This window comes from Siphateles boraxobius, unplaced genomic scaffold (assembly GCF_051911475.1).
Source record: "Siphateles boraxobius isolate OS27281-9 unplaced genomic scaffold, OSU_SipBor_1 77, whole genome shotgun sequence".
Classification (NCBI taxonomy): Eukaryota; Metazoa; Chordata; class Actinopteri; order Cypriniformes; family Leuciscidae; genus Siphateles; species Siphateles boraxobius.
The window spans coordinates 4,320,414-4,341,441 of NW_027509205.1; the positions used below are offsets into that span (position 1 = coordinate 4,320,414).

General features: G+C 39.6%; 1 long non-coding RNA gene and 2 other non-coding genes across 4 annotated transcripts in view; all 3 read left to right on the forward strand.

The window, feature by feature from the left end:
* The window catches only part of LOC143726135 (uncharacterized), a 390,493-nt gene that overhangs the window by 136,625 nt on the left and 232,840 nt on the right, over positions 1–21,028 (forward strand). The window lies entirely within an intron of this gene.
* LOC143727013 (U1 spliceosomal RNA) lies at positions 19,510–19,665 on the forward strand. Its single transcript, XR_013199227.1, has one exon. It is a non-coding gene; the product is annotated as a U1 spliceosomal RNA (small nuclear RNA).
* Positions 20,795–20,985, forward strand: LOC143727031 (U2 spliceosomal RNA). Its single transcript, XR_013199243.1, has one exon. It is a non-coding gene; the product is annotated as a U2 spliceosomal RNA (small nuclear RNA).

Here is a 21,028-nt window from a genome sequence, read left to right on the forward strand (position 1 = left end):
ACTTCACGTCGTTCCTATTTGTAGGATGAAAATAATCGTATTTAAACTGTTATTAAATTATTTATACAAAAAGCATCAAAGAAGTGAAGCTCTCAATCATACAGCGCGAGTATATCTGGACACTTGTCAAAACTTGAAATTAAATAAATGACGCTGTTACACTGCATACCTCTTACTGTATTTACATCGTGTTTGCATTATTTGACGAAAGCATTCGTGATAGTGCATAAATTGGTTGCAATTATCAAATCACCGCATTCACCCACAGATTGTCTGTCATCTGCTCAATTCTCATCACTGCAACATTTCATGTGTTGGAAAATGGAAATGATCTAAATATATGATCGATACTTTTCACGATTTATTAATCTCGATAGTAAAAACGTAGTTAAAGGTTGAGAGAGTTGCACATGTAGGCCTAAAAGCTAAATATATCAGGTAATCACATCAATGGGCGTTTATGAAGTCTCACACAAACACGTCCTCTCAAATCAGAGGTTAAAATCAAGGTTGAAATAATGCATTTTAATTCTAAATGATGACGATTTTTGATGTAAAAATCATAGTAACATTATAAGGGCACCTTAGGAGACATAAAATAATAAAATCCTGTTCATGACCCCTTTAATTTTAAATCGCTATATCAAAACTTTATTTACATTAGCTATACTTACTGATTGGTTCTTTGGCATGTTGTTTATTTCAGCTACGTTTATCTGAGTGTCCTGAGGTGGTCTGTAGCTGAAGTCCAGTTGACTTGCTACGTCCACAGTCGTGTCTCTGTTGACCTGAATGTCATAATTGTCTTTGTATCCTGAAAAGTAGAGTAAGATGTATTGTTAATTTATATGGGAACAATAAGAAAACAGTAGCAATTTGGTACATTTATTCAATGGTTTAACAGTGTGAAATATTTAGTAAAGTTTTTGATAAACCACAGTTATATTAATAAAATGCAGTTGTTTTCCAGTCTTTATTTAAAAGCTTATTTAAAGTAGTTAGATGCTAGAGTAAAAATGTATGGATACCCGAAAGACGAATGAATTCGGAGTTGGCGCTCTATTTGAATGTGATTCACTCAATGTGTGTGTGCGCTACCAATTTCAAAATCAAACCTGGCGCTTTGGGTGCGGTTGTAAGCAAGTGAAGTTAACTGGTAATCTATGTAGCTCTTCTAGAACTAGACTTGTTTAAAATCTATTAAATAGGTAAACGACCAAGAAAAAAAAGTGTATATGATATCGTTTCTCGAATCACAGTGCTGAACCGCGACTGGTCGTTCACGGATCAAAGATAAGTTTAACCCCTTATTGAAAATGGTATACCGGTAGTTTGCAGATACTTGCTGTCTAGTGACGAAGAGAAAATGTAAATTATTGGATAAAATCGTTGGTTTCTTGATAAAGAAAAAAAATTGTATGACCTTCTCAACGCCTAAATAGGCTATAGCCTAGCCTACATGCTTTTAATGGGGTAATTATAACGTAACTTTTTAATAGCTTTACAAAATATGAATTTATTGTAACCCATGTGTATTCAGGTAACAGATTAAAAGGTACTGTTTTGGTATATCAATACATTTGTAATAGTTCGCATAGAATAAAATTTTACATAATGTTGATAAATAGTCTATAAAAAATATGTTTCAATTGTAAAGTTATAGAACACATAGCATACTTACCAATTGTCTTTCTTGCATTTTTCAGCTTCACCGGAGTCTTGTTTTTTTCAGCTCTCAGAATGCTGCTGTGTTTTTCAGGTGTAAAGATTACAGCCTGGTGGTACTCCTCCCTCGATGTTTGAACAGTTGCATTACAATATCTATTGTTTTTTTTTTTTTTGATGTTTTTATTGGAGACACTGAATGAAAATATCCAGATATTGTGTCATCTGACTTGTCCATTTTGCTGCTTTGATTTGAATCGTTGTCTTGGCAGGCTGATGTTTTGAGGGCATCTGAAGCTGTATTTGAAAATCCCGCTGTTTTTTTTCTCGTATTTTTGAAATTGAGATGGGCGTATTCAACTGCTTGTTTCTGATTCGCTGAAATCTAGTTAATATTTTTTGTAAAGAAAGGGTAGCCTATCACATTAACTGTGTTAGTTTGAATATAGCATAATGAGATTAACGATCGAAATCAAGTTTAAAAATGGATACAATTTTTACAGATTATATTAGTTCAAGAATAATATGTTAACTAAGTTTTTTTTTCAATGTAAATTTAAAAAAGGTAGTGTACATGTTTGATTTAGGCTATTTGATTAGTCATCAGATGAAATGATGTATTGTTTACAAATAAGTTTTACATTTATTGGTGATGGTTGTAAGATAGACATATAGGGTAGGACAAATATTTGTATTATAAGTTAACAATATGAGATTCCTTATTGTGTGAATATAAAAAGTTAATAGTATACTATTTTAGTATTATTTTTTAAATCTGAAATATGTGAGTGAGGTATTGTCTAGGAGGACCACTCATTGTTTGTTTAATTGTAAGCAATTTGGGGTTTCCATCAGTAGGTTAGCCTAATTTCCACAAACGAATGGCACATTTCCATGTTAACTCCATAATGCTACATGCACATAAACGCACATACACAGCACACACAGAGACAAACTTTATATAATGACATTCCATGTGTGTAATGGTTTTATGATAAGGTAATGACATTTTCCAGCCCCTAACTCTTACTACCTACCCCAGAAAATCTTTCTGCATTTGTACATTTTTTATAAAAATTATAAAATAAAAAATTTCTAACTGTTTGTGGCTTGGTAATAAGGTGTTAACGTTATCATAATGTAGGTAAAACTAAAGCTGTTTATAATTTTTCTTTCTTAATGGCAGTGGGTCAAACCTGTACACAAATACGTTAAAAAAAGCAAAAGTTCTGCAAATAAAACTATTACGATATTTAGATTGGAAGTGTTTATGCATCATACTAATTTGATTCAACAAATTCGTTTATTTAAACATTAAAAATGTTTTGTTGATCGGAGTAAATGGTTTGTTTTGATTTAAGTTTGCTCTTGCGCATGCGCAGTTTGAACTCGGAACGAATGCTCAGTTTTAAACTTCAGCTACTTTTAACTACGGCGGATTCCAAGTGTTGCTGTTGGTGAGAAATTTGGTAGCTGTGTGCTACCTTCATTTCAGTGTTTTTGCAGAATAACTGGTATGCATTAGCCATTTTTATAATCGACTGTGTGTTATTTGTCATATAATATATTGTATATGCTGTTTCCAAACTGATGGCCTGATTTGATTTAACAGTGTTGCCAATTTCGGTGCTTTTCAATGCTGATGTTAATGAACGGTGTCTTGTTTATTCAATCAAGCGTTTCTTCTGAGTCATTGCTATGTATTAACGACACATTGATGGGAATTGTGATGTTTGTGCTTACAGCAATACTTGTTTGGGATCTGTTACCGCCGGCGCTCACTGGAAGACTACATTAACTATCTATCACCGGTTTAGAACTACAGCAAACTACGGCAAGTCATATAGTTCAAAATACACAGCACGTTTTTTTTCTCGTGGTGGTTGTCTCTGCATTACGAATGGTATAGTTATGAAGTTTAAGTTTTTGTTTCTTTTTCATTTATTATTGCGAAAAAATTAATTAATGATTTAAGTTATACTTTGCTAAATTAGATTACTATTGAGTTATTTTATCCTGCAGAACACAAAAGCATTAATTTGGAAGATGGAACAAATTTCATTCATTTACACGGTGGCATTTGATATGTTTAAGGCCTTTTTGTATTCATTTAAAATGGTATCTCAAAACATGCAGGAAAGGCGTTTTGCAGTACCTCAGAGGTTAAGCAATAATCAATTGTTTTTTCAAGCAATTAGCCATGAGATACTTTTTTTGAACACATGCAGAGTAAAATAGTCAGTAAAAAACGTTATTATATCAGTTATCAATATCATAAACATCATGAAAACTCTAAAAGTGTACTCCATGTGTGTAGTAAATTATTTTTACACCCTATTTCCATGTCATATTTTAAACAATGTGTTTATTACATGTATTCTGTTTATTTAAACTACAATAATAATAATTATATTAATAACCCCCTCCAATCAATTATTCTCACAGGATACTGATCATGCAGATCACCGCACCAAAAGTGTAAAGATAGGAATCGTTTCTCTGGTCGAAGATTGTTGCTCCTGTTACATCACTACTAATTGTCACCAACTTATCCATTATCCTGAAAAATACCATTGTTCTTAAGGACATTACATATCATCCAGCAGAATTTGCTTCATTTTCAGACTTATGCAATGAATACGGAGTATCCAAAATTACTGAAGTAATTTAGTAGATTTTTGTGGATCTAGATAGTAAGAGTGCAGACACTGAAGTGTTCATTGTTAAATGGACAAAGCCATTTTGCAAATTTTGCCCTGGGCACTTTGTTTTATACTATTATAGTTCATGATTTAAAAAAATTTGCTTTGTTTATGTATTGATTTAATGTTAGGTATTAATTTGTCTCAACCTTTGCTTTAAAAGGGATAGTTAACCCAAAAATCTAAATTCTGTTATTTACTCATCTTCAAGTTGTTTCAACCTGTATGAATTTCTTTCTTCTGATGAACACACAAAATATTGTGAAGAATGTTACTAATGAAATAGTTGACAGTAGCCATTGACTGCTGTAGTATTTTATGGTTATCGTCAACTTTTTGGTTACTATAATACTTCGAAAGATATTCTTTTTAACGGTAAATAAATGATAACTGGCTGTTAATTTTTGGTTGAACTAAACCTTCAGACTTGTTCTATAACATGTATTGGTATGTACAATGGATTGAGTTAATAGATTAATGAAATTGCTGTGCATTGGAAACAAACTGTTTAAATAAAGTTATTTGACTATGTTATGGGTGCTGTTTTATTTAATTAGACTATTTAAATAATATATAATGAATCCATTTGTTCTATAGATAATAGGTGTATTTGTGTTCAACCAACATAAAATATAATTCTGTAATTCATTAGGTAAACATGACTTGTCACAATTTATTGTTTTAACGTAATCTTTCAAGTTTGATTAAGTTCAGTCAATGTTTGTGGAGGTAACTTAGAGTTTGTGATATGTTGCATTATTATTTTAAGATGAACTTTAAAGTTGTTACAGGTCAAATTGTTAATTGTTACAGGTTAAAAATGAAAGGGGTTAAAGATGTGTGCACACATCTTCTGTTCAACATTCATATATGCTGGTACAGTCATGAGAACATTTCATATGTTTAATGGTTTTTAATCTAAGCTAATGACGACATTTTCTAGCCTCTGAAAAGTGCACATCCCAGAAAACTTTGCATTTTTACTTTTTTAATAATAAAAATGGTTTAATATATATTTATATAGGGTTCTGGTTTTTTGAACACATACAGAGTAAAATAGTCAGTAAAAAACGTTATTATATCAGTTATCAATAGCATAAACATCATATTTAGTTACTTCAATTGCGAAGTGAATTACACATTAAAATCAATAAAGATTTTTTTGAACATATATGACTCTTAAATTGACTCGTTTGAAACAGTTCTCCTTTTGATTAATTAATTCTAATGCTTTCTTTTTTCTTCTGTTTTATTTGTTATCTCTTTATAAAAAATGTATACAATTCGTCCTATTTTTAGTTTAACTGCTTCTATTGCTCTTTTGATTTACAGTCGCTTTGGATAAAAGTGTCTGCTAAATGTTTAAATGTAAATGAATCTTAAATTGACTCAGTTGTAATCAGATGACTCTAAAATGCACTTGTTCCAAACAAAATAATCCTTAAACTGAGTCATTTAAAACAAAATAACTTATACAAAGACTTGTTTGTAATCAAAAGACTGAAATATCCTTGTATGTAATCAAATGACTCTTGAATTGACTCGTTCGAAACAAAATACCTGTTAAAATGACTCGCTTGTATCCAAAATACTCAAATGTCCTTGTATTGAATCAAATTACTCTTAAAGGGTTAGTTCACCCAAAAATGAAAATTAAGTCATTAATTACTCACCCCCATGCTGTACCAGCCCCGTAAGACCTTCGTTCATCTTCGGAACACAAATGAAGATATTTTTGATTAAATCTGAGAGCTGGATCACTGCTACATAGGCTGCCTAAGGGAATGAAACTTGACGGCCCAGAAAGTCATTAAAGAAAATGTTTAAATATTCCATGTGCCTACAGTGGCTCAACTATTAGTTTATCAAGCGACGAGACTACTTTTTGTGTGAAAAAAAAACATAAATAACGACTTAATTCGACTATTCCATTACTTCCTTGTGGGCCTGAGACGAGAGTTGAAGAGATTTCCAGAACGCATGCGCGAGAACTGAGATGAGGACGTTCTTCTTCTACTACTTCTTGTTACCGGCTGCTCACCGCTTAGGAGTATTACCGCCACCTACCGTATACGATGACGTGTTGGAAGCGCAAAACTTTCTGTTTACAAGCAGAGGAAGACGCGCGCTGTACATACGCTTTTCAATTAGACACTTAATGTGCTGTAGGTCTCGCTATATTACATACAATGGTTAAAAAGTGTGCATTTCCAGGATGTCCGAATCGTGAGGAACCAACCAGAGAACGTAAAAGTGCTTCAATGTTGCAAAATGAACGGCTTACCCTTTTCACTTTCCCATTTAATGATCTTGAGCGAATGAAGCTATGGCTGCTGGCTGTTCAGCGGGATGTTAATTTACCACTGAAAGTCGTCAAACAAATGAGGTTGTGCAGTGAACATTTTACACCTGACGACTTCAAGCCAGTTGAAAAAAACAGTCGACGATTACTGAAATCAACTGCTGTGATATAGAGCAAATATTTAAGCATTATACGGTGTCAACACAGTACTTGATAACCATAATAACATCCCCATACACGCTATGTGTTTATGATACATGCTAACAGTGGATTACAATATATAGATCATATAGTTTACCTGTGCCTCATATGCCTTGTGCCGTGTTTTCAATATGGAAAATGCTTGTAACAATGTTTTTAAATGTTTGCATCAGATTACTTACCTGCTGACGTGAAGAGGGGGATTCCACTTTCATCCAGCCCCACCGGACCTTTCAGCTCATCAATGGCTGTCTGGACAAGACGTAAGGTCTCCTGAACCCCAAGCGTGACTCTACGAACATGGTGCTTCAGCTGTTCCCGCACCACGTAGAGTCGCACCATGTCTTCATCGGTCACTGTGTCATAAGCCGGGTCCTTTGCTCTGACCGCCTTGATGAGAAGCTCCAGGTCTGCGCGGTTGTAGGCCAGCACCGCTCCTGCTAGGGCAGACTTGAAGACCGCGTATTTGGAGTGACTCTCGGTACGGATGGCTGCATCAAAACAATGTATCCAGTGAAAAATATCCAAACGCACAACCATACCCTTGTCCACCCACGTCTGGAACAAGGTCTCCACAGCGGTTGGGCCTTGTGCGCGACAGCACCCACGGTCAATGTACAGTATATGAGGTACAGGTTGATTGGCCTGCTCGAATCTCTCCATCACCCCCTGGCACATGAGTCTCAGACACTCCGTGGATTCTTCGCAGGTTAGAACAAATGAGACAATCTGAGATTGCTCATTGCCTATACTTATAAACCACTCCGCTGAGCCTTTGCCCTCTCCACTCAGCTTCTTAACCACCTGCGAGACACAAGGAACACCATTCCAGATTAAAATTTATGTAAGTGTATGCCTATTCAAAAAGGTTTAACTTCTCTTTTTTTAGTTTTTTATACAAGCGGCTAAATATATTCTCTTCATTATTAGTGTTCTTTATTACATGTTGTCTGTACTATGTTTGTACTTCTGTACTGGACGCTCCTAACACCAAGACAAATTCCTTGTGTGTGCAAACACACTTGGCAATAAAGCTCTTTCTGATTCTAAATGTCACCTTTTGTGTGTTTACAGAAGAAAGAAGGTGGTCATACAGGTTTGGCTAGTGGAGTAAATGATGATGTTCTAAAATATGTTGTATACACAGCCCAGCCAGCACAACACTGATTCAGTGTTACATTTAACAGCCTGTAGTGTGAACACTGAGCAGTGTTCATTTAATCTGGGCAAACCCATGTGAGGCCTAAATGGAAACTGAGGACAAAACTGTCTGGGTCCCAGTTAGATAGCCCAGGTCAAACCCATTTGGGCCCCACATGGCTGTGCTGGCTGGGAGTGTATTGCTTCATGTACCTTTTTAGTGGAGTCCATTTTAAGCACGGTGCCAAATGTGGAGAATCTGGGTCCTATAATCCTGTACGTTGTTGGCCTCTGCCAGCAGGAAGGCATGACGGAGCAGACGAGCAGAGGGAAGCTCTCTTTGAGGAGGTGGAGCCTCAAATGTGTACCCCAAGGCTGGCACGATCCCCCCAGGCTTCAACAGAGTCATCAGGAGGGTGGTATACAGATCCTTCCTGTGGAGATAGTCTTCCACGTGGTTCTCTTGAATCTGCCGCCACACTTTGGTCATGGTGTTACCCTCGGTCCGGTCCCTCAAAAGCCGCACGACGTTCTTGTCCACACCACGTCTATAAAATTTGATAATCAGCATGTCAATCAACCAAGAGGTAATTGCTGTTACAAACGGACACCAGCTATTTTTCAGTATTCTTACCTAAATGTGAGAATGGCTGGGAACATGGCTTGGTGAGCCTCGCTGAGTTGGCAGAGGATAGCATTATCCCATGCTAACCAACGACCCACCTTTCCACCTTCACCTTTCCTGCCCGCTTTAGTGCATGGTCCACAGCAAAGGACCTCCGTCAACATGGTGTACCAATTGGACACGTCGCAGATGTGGCGAACCTGCAATAGCAGTAGAACATTGTTATTTGAACCTTGAATGTGTTTACATGAAAATCAATGTTGTAAAAATCTACCGTTGAACTGAAACTCTAGTAATAACAACAACAACCGATCCAATTACAGATATGTCGAACCTTGGTGTGGTAGCCAGACTTGTAGAGGTGAACGCCCTTTCCTCTACCCACGCATTCTTCACCACGGGGGCACTTCAGCGAGTATCTCCATACCCCAACAGGCCGCCAGACAAAGATGCGACTCCGAAAGAAGAGGTTTGGAGATGGCACAGCGCCACTAACGTAGCCTGGAGGTTCAGGAGGGTAGAACCACATCCGGTCTGACTTCATCACACTCCGCCTCTTCAGCGCGCCGGTACTCTGCTTGTACATCTGGACGTGGGTGAAGAGCCCTCTCTCTGTGTCATCCTTCACCCACGAGAGGTCCGCTGGAGAAATGCAATTAGCATTTTCCCATAGGCGTACCCATCCCTCAAGCTCAACCTGCAATATACATCAACACAGTAAATCACTACAATAATAAAAATTAATGTTGGATAATTTTTCACATGATATGAAATACTCACAGGGGAGTCACTCAGACATGGTTCTCCCGAAGAAGACTTCTGACTCATGGCTGTGGACTGTGACGCTTTGTGCTTGGAAGCAGACTTATGAAATATGCCCGTGGGAATGGCGGTCTGTGACGTGGCAGTGTCCGTGGCCGAAGTGGCAGCAGAAAGGACAGTGCACGTAGACATAGCAGGCGGCATGGCAACGGCCGTCTCTGATGTGGACGTGGCTGTGGACACAGCAGCAGCAGATGTGGACGTGGCTGTGGACGCAGCAGCAGCGGATGTGGATGTGGCTGTAGACGCAGCAGCAGATGTAGACTCAGATCGGATCGCCTCTAATATATGGCTGTCGTCCAGCCATGAAGGATCATTGCTGGGAGATTTTGACTGTGTAACAAATGCATTTAACAGACTTTTAAATCAAACATGTCTTGCATGAAGAAAAAAGTCACGTCTTGCATAAAGAAAAAAGTCACATCTACTTTTTTTTCCTTTTGTTTCCTGATATGTATTCATAAATATATATATTTTTTAAAAAGTTAAAAAAATTAAAAAAATGTTTGCATTGCAGGCCACTTACTTGGTCATCCTTGTCATAAATGTACATCCTAAACCTTTTCATCTGAACACTGGTGATGTGTGTTACAGGTGTATGCAGCCGCCGGCAGACAGAGCTGTGCGCCTTCTTGATCAGATCCCTCTGACTGCTGCTGAAGTCGTGTGGCCTGTCCTTCTGGGCAGAATGCTGGCTGTAGAGCTTCCACATCTCCTTAAAGGTATGATTTTCAAACCCTTTCTGCCCATATATACAGCGGTCGATGTTGGCCTCCAGGACGATGGATATTTGAGGGAAGCTCTCAGCGTACTCTGCCAGAAAGTCCTTTATCCAGTGATGGTTAATCTTCTTCGGTTTCTTAGCAAGTTCTTCTCGGTGCTTGTCAACCACACTGCAATTACACATATTATTTATACCAGCTGGTAAAAGCTGCACACTGAAAACATCATTAAACATAAAAACAATGCTTACTACTTCATGTAGCCCACATCATTTTCCACAAGCCAGTGGAACGGAGCATTAAGGTACTGGCCAAATGGCACCACCAGCTTCCCCAGGCACAGCTGCCGTGATGGTGCTGCTGGGATCCCTCCTGCACGAAGGAGCTTTTTCGCTTGGGGCAAGGCAGTGGACTCATCTAGCAGCTGTGCAGGTGGCAGAGGGAAGGTCAGCCTTCTCTCTCTATACGCACGGGCCTCCTTCGTTGCCATTATTACAGCCTGCTGACGATCCGGTGGAGCACTTGGATTTAAAACTCGGATCACTGGACTTGCCATGTCAATGTTTGCTGAAATTAAAATATGCATATTGTGAAAGATAACATGTGGACATCCAGTTTTAAATGTGAGGTAGTAATAAGTTATTAATAACTTTAATAATGGGACAATTTAGTAATGGAACAATACAATTGCAATAAAATGCTATAATGCTTTCATCACTAGCTAAAAGGCATCAAAATGCATAAGTATGAATGGCTGTTTAATGTTGGTTCACGTATGTCTTCATATTTAAATAAATATTCATTCATAAATGTTTGTTTTCACAGTCTTATCAACTATTGTTTGATGGTGTCGGCCAGGTTAAATGCTGCTTGTGAATATGCTGAGCCAGACATCAAATCCCTGTATACTACATTAAATGCTGCTTGTCAATATGAACATATGTTGTGATATTTTTCTGCCAAATTTACATTGTATTTTACAGTATTATGAGGCAGACATCAAATACCTGTATACTACATTAAATGCTGCTTGTCAATATGAACATATGTTGTGATATTTTTCTACCAAATTTACATTGTATTTTACAGTATTATGAGGCAGACATCAAATACCTGTATACTACATAAAATGCTGCTTGTCAATATGAACATATGTTGTGATATTTTTCTACCAAATTTACATTGTACTTTACAGTATTATGAGGCAGACATCAAATACCTGTATACTACATTTAATGCTGCTTGTCAATATGAACTGTAGGGTCTGGACCAATCAGACACACACTAATTATTCATATTCACTATATTTAATGAATATAAAGGTCTATGAAACTCTCCCCCAAAACTAACCTCACAAATGAAGTTACTTTGTCAGCCGGGTGTCCGGTTACAGAACACCTTAAGACTGATAACAGACTTTACGACCTCAAAGGAATGTGGCCACATGCGCCACATGCTTAAGAGAGAGAGACCATCTTTAATTAAATAAACTTTGCGGTGTTACTCTGATCTATGAAGGAACATGCCTCACAGAAACTGTGATGATTTACTGTCTCGTGTACTATTAGGTATAACAACATGGTATGTTTGATTGGGGTGTATGTGGTTGAACAACCACCCAACGGTCAATATAACCTCACCTGTATCATGCTTCCTAGCAAATTATTCCTCATTTAATGACACACACTTTGATGTACATCACCTTCTCTTAGAATGCAATGTGAATTTGTTATGTCTATTTGAGTGTGGCCTCAACAGAGTCCCAGGCCTTCACCAAACCAGTCATGCGTTCCTGGAGAAAGAGAACGCTCAACCAACTTCCACTTGACACTGCCGGAACCATCAACGACTTCAATTTTCAACAACTTCAAGAATTGTTCCCATTACAAATGCAAGTATTCAATTCAATGAAATGTGAAAATGAAATTCTGATGGTTCTTCTCATAGACCCTCTTCCGGTTTCCAATTTCATCCTATCACTAACCTATTTATGTATTCATGTGTGTATGTTGTTTAGTTTATTTATATTCATATAAATATCTATATTTAGTTAATAAAACTTGTACATAATATGTATTTGGTTCTGTTTTGTTTGCAATACAAGTCACTTTACGATCACGGTTTTTGCTACTGGCTCAAAGTACTGTACAGGCGAAGAAATAATTATTCTTCGGTGGCCATGGAAGATACCCTTTTCTTAGAATAAATTAATAATCAAAAGAGTTCGTTGGAAGAACTGATTAATTGATTGTAATATTAATTCAGCCACATCAAGTTAATCCAATTAACTGACCCGAATATTTATAATTAATAATAACAAGATATTATTGATTATTAATATTTCCAGAAAGCTGAGTTCCTTACATAATGGTGGAGAATGCGGGCATCGTATTAAACATTGTATGCAAGCAGACAGTAATCAATCATATGTTGTCCCATAAGTTTTTATTAACATCTCATACATGCACGTACAAGTTTCTGAGTAAATCAGCAAAACTATAGCTTGAATATGCCTTCCTACGAATGGCAGAAAGTTCACAAATGCTATAATGCATATTTAAATCGTACGATAAGAAACTCCTGATATTAGCGAAGAAAGCCTAATTTCAGATATAAATCGAGCATAAGCCTTCTCTGACGAAGAAATCTCAGATTAGCCGCGCGCATAAATGGTACCAGAACTAATTAACCTGATATGGACGAAGAAATCTCCATTTTCAGCATTTTTGAATGTGATCTGAGCGATGTTCCTCAATCACCGATTAAGGCCTTATTATGCGTTACGTCATTGTATTCATATTAAACCGCTGAAGCGCTCATATGAAACAATCGTGTCGAATTAGTGGTATAAATTCTAGCTTAGCTAACTAGTAATTTGCCATTGTCTGTGAAAGAATGGTGCTGTTTTGATTTGTTAAAAAGAGTCACTCACACGCAACGTCGTGTCTAAGCGAGAGACTCAGTGCAAACTGTCAGCACAGCTCGTCCGCTGCTCCGGCCGATCTGTGTTGTTGGTTGGCATTGCGTCCGGAACGCGAGCAGGCGTTCCTATCTAGTTTTTCTGACAACAGCATCAATCTCACAGACCCTCGTGTAAACAAGCGACGGTTGTAGCCAATAGCTCCCTCAATCCTAACTTACACGCATGACTTACAAGTAAAACCCTCTACCTCGAGTGATAGTTTTAGCACCGCCTAAAAACTTAGACACGTTAGAGCGTAAAGTGTAACCTTAAACCAAAGACTATAGATTTTGCGTGATTTGAACTGAGTGATTTGAACACGAGTAATGAGAGTCAAAGCTCTTCGAGGCTTTGAATCAAAGGAGTCAACTGAGTCACAAATTACTCTTTGTTTGAAGCGCCCTCGCTGGCGACCCCTGCTGGTCAAAACAGTGGAAGTGTAGCGGAAACTCAAATCAACGGAACACCTTTTACAAACCAATCGCAAAGGTTTTATCAAAAGGTGTAATCAGGTAATGGCAATCCGCGAGCTACCTAATATCGTTTAATATGAGGTGTCTTTCAAGGCATAATATCTTAGTAAACCGTAGGGCTCGTTTTATGAAAGCTTGACTTGAAAGTCAATCAGACCCTTTATCAAATGCGTCATTAAATGTGTACGAATCTATAAAGTGATACGACATCACATAGAGACCAGATACACAATGGTTCACGAACCGTTGAAATTTAAAACAATTTCGAAACAGCTATGACGCGTAACGAAGCCCAGTTTAATAAAATCACGTGACCTTAGCAGTGATACACTCCGAATGATTTGAGACGAATGATTCACCCTGGTGTCAGAGCTTCACGAAGCACGTCTCATAAGAGGGTTAAACCACCCTCTTCTCTCTCTCTTTCTCTCTCTCGACCCCTTCCTCTTGGTTTCACTTTCAGATTGAAACCCAGATACTTTGGGTTTTTATTTGTGTTTCTTTTATTTTTACTTAAATCTACCCCTATTTTATTTTGTGTATTTACACCTGTTGAGCCTGAATAGTCCTATTCAGTTAAATTGAATTTAATTAAATTGGGAATTTAATTAAATCAATTTGCTTAGTCAAGTTCCCCTCTAGTTACCAGAGCTATGAGAACACACAATGTTTACATACATTTTTTTTTTTTTTTTTTTTTTTCAATTTAGTTATTTACGTTTGTTTCAGCCTGAATTCTTATATTCAGCTAAAGAAAAAAAGAAGGGCTTAACTAAATTTGAAATTTAATTAAATTACTTGATACGCTTCCCTTTCCTTTTAGTTTTCTTAGAGCTATAAGGACGTTCTAACTTTACCTTTACCTTATTTTAGATCACTAGTCACTATCCTCATCTTCTCTCTCTCTATAGGATTACAATATCTAGCGACTGTTGTTTCCATAGCGAGTTACACAGGTCATTAATATCCTACTTCCTGTCTGTGTTTTACCCATCCTCACTCCTTAGCACCAAGCTAAGTACATGAAGTACGGCTAAACACAAACGCACAGTAGGCCCCAGACAGAACTGGAAACACTTCCCATTGTTTCTTCTTCTTCTTTTGGACCTTGAGATGTCTGATGTGTCCCTGGTAGCTTAGTCTAACAGCAGCATAACCCATAAGTGACTCCTGTTTACCTATGTCTCCTAGCTAAACCTAAATAGGTAAAACACTCCTTTCTTCCTCTTCTTTTCTGGTTTCATCCCATTGTTTTATTTTGGTTTTGCTCTATCTGTTACTCTCGTAGCACAACATGTGAGAAGAACCATCAGTATTTTTGAGTAATAGGTTATGACATGTAAGAGCCCAGTCATCAGTCGATGCTGCTTAAAGCACGTCAACTAAGATACTCAAAACTTTTTTTTTGTTGTTGTGTGTGCTCACCAACACTAAATTTCAGCTGCTCCACATAGCCAGTCTCCCACACAGATAGCTCACCACCTCTGTAGAAACTTGCATTTGCCTTTGCCATTTCTCTCTCGTGTTCCCACAAGTGTTCCAGTAGGTCTCAGACACCCAGCCCTGCCACCAGGACCACCTGAAGACCCGGCAGAGCAGTGTCATGGACATCCTTCAGCCTGAAGCAGGCAACGACCTGCCACGGCAGAGGAAGGAACAGTTAGGCAACAATGAAAGCAGACGTCTGACACCCAGCCTGAGCCACCAAGAGCTGACCAGCATTATCTTCTCCTTGGCCATGCTCCCGCAGGCCTCAAACAGGAGGTAAATGAACTAACGCTGCCAGCCACAGGACTCCACAGAGAACGAACCCTGCTCAACGGAAGAAGGCACAGGACAGATGCAAGGACCCTGACAGAGCAGAGCAACTGAAAGAGATCATCAGTTTTCAGGCGGACGACAGCTCTGAGCACCTGCAAACCGACGGGTAAAGAACTGTTTCACTCAAAGAACTTAAAGAAATGGTTGAACTCAAAGAGAGCTAAAGCCATCAATGTGCAGCGGAAGTCCGAACACTGACTTAGCGATGCTGTAACATTATTGACGCACTCCATGTGGTCCAAAGAGAGCTGCAACAGTCCAACCCACTGCAAATGGACCACACAAGAAAGATGGACCCTGCTGACCTTCACATTAGCAGCGTAAGCTTCCCCAGCCCTGCACAAAGGGGGGAGGAGCCAAAGCCCTCGGCTTAACACTTCACCAGACAGTGCCCTGAGAGCCCCTGCAGCTGCAGGAGGAAAAGGTAAATCAGACAAACCCTGAAATGGCACATGAAGTGACACTCAACAATCTCAAGTGAAAGGTCAGAAACATCCCAGCCAATCTACGAGACATTGATTTTTACCTGCAGTCTCCAACCGGTATGGCACACCGAGACAGACTCCATCTGATCTGGACACATCCAGCCCAGCTGGGCCCTGCCCAAACACCAAGCAGGACAGACCTAGAAGGCCCTGTGCTACCACCACCAACTCCGAACGAGTTGTCTGTGGAACTTACAACGAAACCTGTGACGGAGGAGGACACCAGCGCCAAGAAACTTTTCCTCCAAAACCAGTTAGTCACCATATTTTCACCTGCCCCCACGCAATGCCCACTCAACGATGTGTGACCTGATGCGGAAGGCCTCTAACACAGAAGGCCTCCCCAGAAAGGGTTCCTAAGACCCCATTGATCCTGAACTGCAAAACCAGAAGCCACACAGCATGAACACAATGCAAGACTCTGCTACTCTGCTGTCCCTGGTCAGCATAGGACATAAAACTTTTAAAGTAGATGAAAATGGGTGCTCAAAGAGCAGCAAGACTCTGCATTAGTAAAAATAGAATTTTACTGATATAAAGAAAATCTTGAATGGACGTGTAAGCCTCACCTGCCAACAGACTATGCACAACTCTTTTGAAACAAACATTTGCTACATGCTGGTTGAATTGGCACTGCTACATTAGTTTCCATGACAATGAAGGGTTACAGGAAACACTAGCTCCAAATAGGGCATACCTTGACGCCATAGTGTAGGAAAACCACCTGAGTTTTAAACTACTGTTAACCTACAGGCGTGCATTTGACCATTGCGGTCCAACTGGAACACAACATGCGATACGCATTTTGATCACTGGTTGCTGGCTTGTCAGCAGATAAAACGATAGCGGGAATTGACATCTCTACTGTAAGTGAAAGAGTCTTAGATTTCCAACTGGTATCAGTAAGTTCAGCATTAAAGCGTAAGTCTGTTTGACAAAGGAATCTCATCTCAGCAGCTTGTAAACTGTACCGATATCTATCCTGCTTTGGTTAAAGAAATCCAAATTGCAGTATTGCTAAACCTGTTTCTGAAAAAGAAAGCTCAGGACAGTGTTATATATACGTAGACCTGGGTGATGCTCCCCTTTCTACAATGTAAAGGCCTTACAAATTATTGTTAGATTGATGTAATTCACCTAAATTTTTAGCTGCATCCACAAGCAGAGAGCTACCTAGCGATCAAAACTGTTCACTCGCTGAAGAGCCAGCATTTGTGCATGAGAGGGACGTAACTATATAGGCTTAGACAAGCTTTGACTTACAGCAAATCTATTTCCTTACTTTGTAAACGAATAGAATAAGTTGTGTAAAGTAAAGAGAAGAGTTCCATGAGTAAAATTAGCAAATGCCAAAACACATTAGCATTTTACTGAATGTAACATCAAGTTCTTGAAAGACTTAAAGTATAGGCGCCCCCTTTTAACCCGTTTAAACATGCATAACTCAGTAAAATGTGTAGACATTCTTCAGGTACTGTTGAATTGTTCTGACATGCACTGGTTCCCATGACAACGACTTGTCACAGGAAGTGCTAACTCGTGACGTCATTTTGTAATCAAACCAGCCTAGGTGGCTAAGCTAACTTAACCTAGCGTCCATCCAGCTTAGGCTAAGCTAAGCTAACCTAGCATCCATCCAGCTTAGGCTAAGCTACATAATAACTTCTACAGTTAGCGGTTAGCATCATTTACTTGAAGCCTTAATTACAGCTTTTATGTATACAGCGCAAAGTATTCTAAAATACTTTCTTTAACCCCATTTAGGGTTTCTAATTTTTCTCTTTCCTTACTTTCAATTCTTCTCAGCTGAATTTCACCTTCACTAGTTTAGGCATAGTCCTTGCTGAGCGCTGTAGGCTAAATTTGCAGATGCCCTGGCAATTAAACCCAAGTTTAATTACATGTAAGCTGTGTAGCTAGAGAAGAATTCTTATAGTTATGAGAATTTTCATCAGCATATTGACTAAACCTTTGGAGGGACACACACGGTGTGGTCTTAAACACGCAACAGCTGTGACCCACTAGGGAGTGTTGGTCCAGTCAAATCTAAAGGTTAGTCACTAGTGCTATTGATTATTCTCAATTTCAGATCATTACCGCTGTTTTGATTACTTACTTTATTTTTTTATTTTATTCTTTTATTTCCACTTTGATAATAATAGCAGTCAGCTATTCCCTTGTCTATTCGGTCATCTATATGATTTAATTCCATTTCCTCTCTTGTTCGAATGTGGTTCTATTTCCCATTGGGCCCAGAAAGAAAACAGAGACATCTTTATTTGTGATTGTGTTTATTTTCAACAAGTGCACTCATTTTTGTGACCCTGCGACACAAGTAATTTCAACAATTACTAGGGCATAACTATAGTCCTGAGGATTGATAATAAGCATAATTTGAATAGGAAAGCTGTCCCTTTTCCTCCTATCCTTCACTTCGTCAAGCCGCAGTGAACCACCATTTAAGTCCAGAGAAATAATTTAGTCATAAGAACCATCTTAAGTCATTTATTTCATCTCGGCTATGCCCTTTCCAGGAAATACTCTAGGAACCACACAAGTCTTAGCCTCCTAACATCCACAGCTAAGATGATAAAGATACAAGAGACACATCACTAGCTAGATACACATGAAACACCTAACTTTATGCTACATATCTAGCGAACCCATTAAACAGTGGTTCTGAACTTTTAGGGTCATAAATTAGTCTCTCACCACAAGTGTGCCAAAATGTCACAGAGCCTCTGCTTAACCTGACCCCAACCTTCCAGCTTACCAAAGACTATGACAAACCAATGGACACTATGAGAAACCACCTCTAACCCCTCATACCACCCACGAACGCCGTCTGCACCCACCGACAACCGGTGCCCCAGACAACTGAAATCAACAAGCACCGGTGCATGCACAGGACAACACTCTGTGTTATGCACCTGATGACATCGCTGCGCCAAAGCTTGTGGTGCCACAGTACAAAAGGGGGATTCATGCCAGTGTATGCCCATGACGCAGCATGTGCTGCACACCGCAGCACCAGAACACCGAAGCAATTGGCATACCGGCGTCCTCGAAGCGGGAAGACTGTCCTAGCCAACAAAGGACGACAGTCGCTGAGATCTTTCCTCCCTTTCTCTCTCCCTCTCCCCTTTGTCTGTTCCAGGATATTAATATTTCCAGAAGGCTGAGTTCCTTACAGAACATATGTTGTGATATTTTTCTACCAAATATAAATTGTACTTTACAGTATTATGAGGCAGACATCAAATGCTTGTATCTACTGTCTGCCGCGATTAGGAAAACAATAATAGATGCAATTGCCTTGACTAACAGTTAAGAAAACTATTTCTACTGTCAATACAAATTAATCAGTGAAATTAATTGATAGGCTTACCCTGCACTTTGTTGTCGTTGTCACTCAAAGTTTTTGACATCTTCTTCGCTCGTAAATTCTGGCTTTTACTAGTAGTTGCCGCTCCACTCCGTGATTGGCTGTCTACATCCAAGTCGTGGGTCTGTGATTGGCGGTCTACGTTCGCAGATGGTTCACAGCAGTTCTGGTCTGCAACTGGCTGTCTACGTTCGGGGAGGATATCTACGTTCCGATTGGTAGTCTACGGTCGCGGCAGAGTCTACGGTGAGTCTACGCTCAATGCACTACCGTAGACACGACCCCTGCGAATTCCCCAAATGTGGGAATCTCGACTACATAATTTATGGTAGTGGGGGACTGCGTTCGCGCTCTCCCCTGGACACACTGGTTAAAAGAGCAGATTGTTCGAGTTCCTCTTCTTCTGGTAGTTAACGACCTAGGAAGTCCAGAGAATTGAACTGCAGTGGTTGATCGAGAGATGTAAAACTCTCAACCTAGGACCGGTCTGCAAAAGTAGGGCTGTTTTTTAGTGTTTTTTTTTCATCATTCTTCAAATAATCTCAATTATTCAACCAGCGTTTTGATTGGCAGCAGTGGTCCTAGAAGCAAAGTTGTTCCGAATGAGGAGTTCTATCATGTGGTATGAATACCTTGTGCATGTGTGAAAAATCACCTGACATACAGTCGCCTATGGCCGTATTCATGTTGTTGTTTTTACTGTTTACAGCGCCACCAAGTGGCCAGTCGCCACATCCCTTTTCACCTGAGCACAGGCTGAGCCCGTGCACAGGTGTACCGACTTGGGTGTAATTGTCTCATTCCGTTGGAGAGTTATGGCCATTTAAGTAAAGCCCGCCTCGCCCACTCCCAACGCTTTGGCGTCCCGTCGCCAACGTGAATCGAAATTCCGACTTTTTTCCCCATCGCTGTCGGCAATCAGACTCCAGGGAATCTTTCTGCACCGGTTTGGGTCAGATCGGGCGAAAGACCTAGGACTAGTGTGCAAAAGTAGCTTTTTCACAAAATCCCAAATACCCGAAAATCTCGCCAGCGCTACCATCGAATCCGAGGCCTGCGTCTTGTTCGGCCCGAGCCAAGGATTCCGGTGATGTAAGACACTTGGGTCTGCGACGGACGGTTCAGGAGTTACGAGGCATTTCGTACTTCTGATCGCTGCAGCGCCACCTTGGGGCCGATTGGGCCGAGCCTTGGTGATGTTGTAGACCAGGCGGGTACTACCATCCCTCAAGAGTTTCAAGACTCTACGACGTACGCTTTGGTCTGCCCGCTCACTTTTAGGGCAGAATGTTTGTTGGTCCAAAATCCCAGGTTGCACTCCAAAGTGTCGTGTTGTGCGCTCTGCTGTGATCCATTTTCGGTGTCAACAGTCAAGCTGAGCTTGTATTGCTGTGAGCTGAGCTTGTTTGTTGGCGACCTTTAGACCCTCTCGCTACGGCCCAGGTGGGCGTGGCCTTTGACGGCTTCCCCGCCTCTGCGTCATTGTGTCATCGCTTCTCGGCCTTTTGGCTAAGATCAAGTGTAGTATCTGTTCTTATCAGTTTAATATCTGATACGTGCCCTACCCGGGCACCATATATTAAATTGATTTTTGGAACTGGGAGATGGAACAGGGGCTTGCTCCGTCCACTCCACGCATCGACCCGGTATTGCAGTACTTCTGGGAACGGTGCACCCCCAAAAACTGTGTTCAATGAAAGAGATGTTTTAGTCTTGTGTGGCA